Source organism: Triticum urartu, chromosome 1A, assembly GCF_056163025.1.
Source record: "Triticum urartu cultivar PI428250 chromosome 1A, HENAU_Tu73, whole genome shotgun sequence".
Classification (NCBI taxonomy): domain Eukaryota; kingdom Viridiplantae; phylum Streptophyta; class Magnoliopsida; order Poales; family Poaceae; genus Triticum; species Triticum urartu.
Genome location: NC_141873.1, coordinates 344,503,696 through 344,510,028, shown reverse-complemented (window position 1 = coordinate 344,510,028; position 6,333 = coordinate 344,503,696). Strand labels below are relative to the sequence as shown.

General features: G+C 55.4%; 1 pseudogene; it reads right to left on the bottom strand.

The window, feature by feature from the left end:
* Window positions 1–4,185: 4,185 nt before the first annotated feature.
* LOC147991155 (uncharacterized) lies at window positions 4,186–6,092 on the bottom strand (annotated as a pseudogene).
* Window positions 6,093–6,333: the final 241 nt, after the last annotated feature.

Genomic DNA, 6,333 nt, shown 5'->3' with positions numbered 1-6,333 from the left:
CAGCGCACCGGTGCGTGGCTGTCGCGCGTATGTCCAGCTCCAGCCGTCGGTCACCTCCTGGCCAATCACCAGAACTTACCACTAAACCATGAGCGTACCTACGCCTCGCGTTTCGATCCTTGCTACGAATGGATCGTGACTGGCAATCTGTGGGTGCAGCTGGGACGGCGGGAATCTTGAATTCCCGGTACAGTACAAACTGCATGCAGAATACTCCGGTACAAGGAATAATATGGTGACGGTGGCAGTGGCACGGCCGGTCCACGAGTTTTTTTTTTTCGAAACGGAGGCAAAAGATTTGCCTCATCAATTAAATAAGTAGAGAATAAAGTTTAGAGTTATACAACACACCCACAGCAGCGGCATGACAATTACTCGCGCAACAACAAGTTCCCTAGTCTTTTAGCGCCAGCGGTTACCCAAAGCTTGGCCTCGTCCAGAATGGTGGTAAGGATAACAGGCGGTGGCATGCACTTGTGACGGAACACCCTAGCATTTCTTTCGTTCCAAATTGTCCAAGAGACAAGCATGGTAAGGGAGGCCATAGCATGCCAATTAGGATTGGTACAGTCGGTTCTCTTGTCCCACCACTCTTTGACGGTTTCGTGGAGGTGCCACGTTGATGTATCCATGTGATGTGAGCCAATCTTCTCGATGATGGCTCTCCAAAGCCTAATCGTGTAGCGGCACTTGAAGAAAAGGTGAGCACCCGTTTCCTGCTCCCTCTTGCAAAGAGGGCAGAGGCCGCAATTTGGCCACCCACGCCTCTCCAAGTGATCGGCGGTCCAAATCCTATCTTGCAATGCCAACCAGGAAAAGAATTTAACCTTGGGAGGAGCCCAAACCTTCCAGACCATGCGGTCCATGGGAGAGAGGGTCAAGCCAAGGAACTGAGCCTTGTATGCGGTAGCCGCCGTGTAGATTCCGTCATTCGCGTGTTTCCAAACAATTTCATCTTCGCTTGTTCATCAAGGTGGAAGTTGTGCACAAGCATCCAAAGAGTGAAAAATTCCCGAATGTGGTTGCTGGAGAAAGTGGTGTTGTGGCGGATTTTGAAGATCCATGCATTCCCTCAAAGAGCCTCACGCACCGACCAGTTCTTCCGTCTTGATGCCTCGTAGATTAGCGGCGCAATATCCTTGGGCTTGCGACCAAGAAGCCAGGGGGCATCCCAAAACGGTGTTCTAGCGCCGTCACCCACAGTGATGGTGGTAGAGGCGTAGAAAAACTGGCGGTCATCCTCGGTGCAAGGATTGCCAAAACCCACCCACAGCTTGTGGGGTTCCGTCCATTCATACCAAAGCCAGCGAAGGCGCAGAGCACGTGCGAACTTGTCGGTATTGAGGACTCCTAATCCACCGTACTCCTTTGGTCGGCACACCACTTGCCAGTTGACCTTGCACTTGGCTCCCGTTGTTTTATCCGCGCCGGACCAAAGGAAAGCCCTCTCAATTTTGTTTAGGTTATGAAGTGATCTTGCTGGCACGATAAGAGGCCTAATAGAGTACACCGCTTGGGAGGAGATGACCGACTTGACGAGGGTCGTGCGTCCGATGGTAGTGATGTCTTGGCCCTCCCAAGTGACCAATTTGCCAGCCGCCTTGTCTTCGAGGTATTGGAAGTCAACATGCTTAAGTTGCCAAACAGAGAGAGGCAATCCCAAGTATTTAACCGGGAAAGATGCCCGTGCGGCTGACATGCTCTGAAGAATATGGTCAAGGTCAAGGTAATTGCAGCGGATTGGCACGACGGAGCTTTTTTGGAAGTTGGTGCATAGGCCCGTCACCTCGCCAAAGCCTCTCAAGATAGAGGCAAGGTTGTCAATGTCCTTCTTGATAGGAGCCAGAAAAACCGCCGCATCGTCAGCATAGAGGGAGGTTCGCACCATGGCCCCACGCCCACGGATCTTATGCAGGAGACCTTTTCGAGTTGCAAGGTCCAAAATCTTGTGGAGGGGGTCGATCGCAATGACAAAAAGTAGGGGGAAATGGGGTCCCCCTACCTAAGTCCGCACCTATGCTTCACTGGAGGGCCGGGCAACCCATTTAAAAGGATCCGAGATGAAGATGTGGATAGAAGCACGGCAATCCAAGCCCGGAATTTGTCGGGGAACCCCAACCGTTGAAGCACATCAAGGATGTATTCCCACTTGATTGAGTCAAAAGCCTTCTTGATGTCAAGTTTGAACAGAAGAGCTGGGGTCTTGCACTTGTGTAGGCGTCTAGCAAAATTTCGCGCACACATGAAGTTATCATGTATGCTTCTTCTCTTGATGAAGGCGCTCTGAGCGTTTGAGACAAGGTCGTTCATGTGGGGGGCCAGCCGAAGTGAGAGAACTTTGGCAATGATTTTGGCAATAGCGTGGACAAGGCTAATAGGTCTGTAATCAGAGATGCCTTCCGCACCCTCCTTCTTGGGCAAGAGAACGACATTGGCAGAATTGAGCCATTGCAAGTTGGAGGTGTGTAGGGAATCGAAGCGTTGAATAACCCTCATAACGGAATGCTTGATGATTCCCCAACACTTTTTGAAGAAGGTTCCCGTGAAGCCATCCGGTCCAGGCGCCTTATTGCCAGGCATCTCCTTAATGGCCCCCCACACCTCATCCTCCGTGATGGTGTTGCCAAGGTCATGCAAGTCATGGGGCTCGGTGCTGAGCTCCTCCCAATTAAAATCTTTGTTGCACGTGCCTCTCCTCCCCATGACCTCAGAGAAGTGGTCATGGATGATCTTTTCTTTTACCTCATGTTCAGTCACCCACCCTTGTGCATGTTTGATACGATGAATGTAGTTTTTCCGTCTTCGGGCATTAATGCGGCGATGAAAGAATCTGGTGTTTGCATCACCATCCCTCAGATTTGAAATCCTGGCACATTGGCTTTTCCTAGCCCTCTCAAGCACCGCCAAACTAATAACCCTCCGCTTGAGCCTAGAACGTAAGTCACGTTCCTCGAGAGAAAGAATCCGCTCTTCTTGTGCAATGTCGAGGCGAAGAATCACAAGCAGGGCTGCATGTAGTTGAATCTTAGCCTTGGAAAAGAGCTTCTTGCTCCACTCGGAGAGCCGAATCGCAGTTTTCTTGAGCCTATGGTGCAAGACTTGATAAGGCTCCGTGTGACCCACGTGATTGTCCCACACCTACTGAACCACCTCGTTGAATCCAGGCAAAGATACCCAGAAATTCTCGAATTTGAAGGACCGTGGCCTTCTGGGGCCCCTGTCATCCGCGAGAAGGAGCGGACAATGATCGGAAAGGGAGGACGACAAAGCATGCAAGACATGGGTGTTGAATGTCGTATCCCATTCCGCATTGCAGAAGAAGGAGTCAAGCTTGCAAAGCGTTGGGTTGTCCTGCTCATTACTCCACGTGAAGCGTCTATTCTGAAGATGGATTTCCTTGAGCTCGCAGGATTGCAAAGTAGCGCAGAACTGGTTAATCCTACTTCGATTAACATTTCTCTTGTTTTTTTCACGTGCACGATAGATCTGATTGAAGTCTCCTAGAGCAAGCCAACCAACACCAGCCAAAGGCTTGTGGGCGGTAAGTTCGGCGAAGAAGTCGTCCTTGCAAGCATAGCCTGTGGGACCATAGACGGAAGTGAGTTTGTAACACATGTCGGTCGCACGGATGCAGACCATGCCAGAGATGCAATAGGTCGAAGCTGAGATATCGGAGACGTCAAGAACATTGTCGTCCCACAATAAAAGGATCCCTCCCCTAGTCCCAGTGGCCGGGCGTTGCGCGAAATTTTTGAGTCTGTTACCACCAAGGAAGGCAGCAACAAACTTGTCAACACTGGCAAGCTTCGTCTCTTGTAAGCAGACGAGTTGACACGAGGAGGCGGCGATCGTTGCACTGACTGTTGCCCGCCTAGCTGAGCAGTTTAAGCCACGGATGTTCCAACTGAGCGTGTTGATTGGCTGTATCAGCATGGGACACACCATCATGCACATAGACCTGACGGTCCTGACCATGTAGCTAGAAAGGACACAGAACATAGCCATTGATACAACTGTCCAACTGGAGCAGTACAACACCGCATGTAGCCCAACACAAGGCAACGCCATGCACCCCTGATACAACACACACACCTAAAAACGAAAGCAACAAGGCCACCCCATGACACATTACTTAGTTGGACTAACATAATCAACTAAAACAGCCCAAGCATGCAGACTGGGAGATCAAGCCGTAGCCGGCTGCGATCCCACGACTTCCTGTGCTAGATGGCCCTCTTGAGCAAGCTCCAGCGCACCCTCACCACCATGTTCCAGCAATGCATCCTCGACACCGTTGACAGCAGCATCATCAAGGTGGAAGAACTCCCTCATGGCCATGATCACCTCTGGAGCCAGCTGCTCCTTAAACTTGGCTGTGAAGTCGTTCAAGGTAGCCTCGTAACATCTTCTCCGTCTCTTGTGATTCCCATTGTGCGACAGACGAGCTTCTCCGCCACCTTGGCTGCTGGAGCTGCAACAACACCTGCACCCGCTCATTTGATCCTTTGCAGTGAGAGGCCGCCCTTGTTGGAGATTTTAACTCCTGCTAGCGTCTTCCGACGAGCCATTGGAGGACTGGGACGAGGCGACGCAGGCGGGGCGAGGATGCCCAGCTGCCGCTCCTCGAAGATGGGCGCCAGGGTCTCCACTCCGTCTTGTGCGGCGCGACGGTGCACTGGGGAGGGGGTACGCCTCATGGTGCCGACGCAGACCAGCTGCGGCGTTGGCGACGACTGGAAGCCAGGTGGCCTGGACGGCGATGGAAGGGGCCTCACCATGGCCTCAGGCGAGCACAGCTCGAGCAGAGGCTGGCTATGAGTCGCACCCAACAGGAGGGAGCTCCTGGTCTCGTCACGTTTAGAAGCAGGGCTTGGCGGCAGGACCGTGGTTGGGGAGAGCGGCGGGGACACTGGTGGAGTGCGCTCATCTTGGGATCGCAGCCTGGAGGAGCGAGGTGAGGCGTGACGGACGGGGCTACGCCCACGCGCAAGCTGCTCCGCCGGCAGCTGGACGGGCAGCAGCTCGAGGACACGAGTTGGCTCACCACTACCCGATCCCGAGCCTCGCAGAACTGCAGCAGAGCCGGGGCATGCAAGGGGGGCAAGCACAGCAGCGTTGCCCTCCCGTTGGTGCCCCCCCCCCGAGCGGTCCCTGGTGCGGTCCTGGCCATCATCGCGGTGGTGCTCGCGAGTGTTGCGAGAGAGCGAGCGCCGCACCTTGGCGCCCCAGCCCTCCCAAGCACGGCCACCATCGCGCCCGCGCCGGCCGTCGCGGTCGCCGTCATCTTGGCGCCTATCCGGGCGCCGCTCAGTACACCCCTGCGCAGGTCGGCGATCCCTTGGGGTGTACGTGCCATCGACAAACTTCCTATACCAAGTGAATTCATGAACTTCCGGTGGCGGCGGGTTGTCATCGTCGTCGCCGGCCTTGGAGTGGTCCTCGTGGAGGTCCAGATGGATGATGACGCAATGACGAAGGCCGCGCCGTCCCCGACGGCGGTGACCACGGGCCGGCAGCGTTAGCCATTTGACCTTGGGGATGGCACTGGGATCGGCCGTCCATGCCCAAAGTGCCATGTCCCTCGTGTCCTCCTTGCGAAGGGAACGTGGCTCGATGTAGTCGAGAGAGCAGCCACGGTCGATGAGGAAGGTGGCGATGTAGTTGTTCCAGCCGTGCAGCGGGACACCTTCCAAGCAGAGCCGGACGTGGTGGAGCTGGTCCTCGTTGTCGGCGTGCGCTTCAAGCCTCCACTCACGCACATAGATGCGGTAGCCAGCGCCGGGAAGATCACCGCGGGACAGAGCCTCGGCGCAGTGGTGCTGATGCATAAACCGAACAAAGAATTGCTCGGGATAGTGCTGGACCACCTCGACGTCCGCCTGACGCGCGCCCAGGGCCGTTGCAAGCTCAGAGGCCACCTGCCGGCAGGAGACGTCCTGCCGGCCACCCTCGAGCCAAGCGACCGCACCGTTGGAGGAGAGGACGGCCGCTTCCAGCTGCATCTCAGGCGTCGCTGGGACAACAACGAAGTCTTCCGCCGGCCGCAGCGAAGCGTCACCAGGCCGTAGCGAGGCGCCACCAGGCCGCGCCATGTTGGTCCGAGGGGTAGCAGGCAGCAGCAGCGGGCGAGGGGCTTCCTAGCCACGACCCAGGCGAGATGCCCCGACGACAGCAGCAGTAGGGCGGGGGAGAGGTGGTGGAGGCATGGCTAGGCTGTCAAGAGAGCTCAGAGGCTTCCAGAGGTTTTGACAGCCGCGCGATTTGTGCCCATTTTGTAGGCAGCGGGAGCAGCGAATTGGGTCGCGGCACCCCACAGCACGATGACCTCGGAAG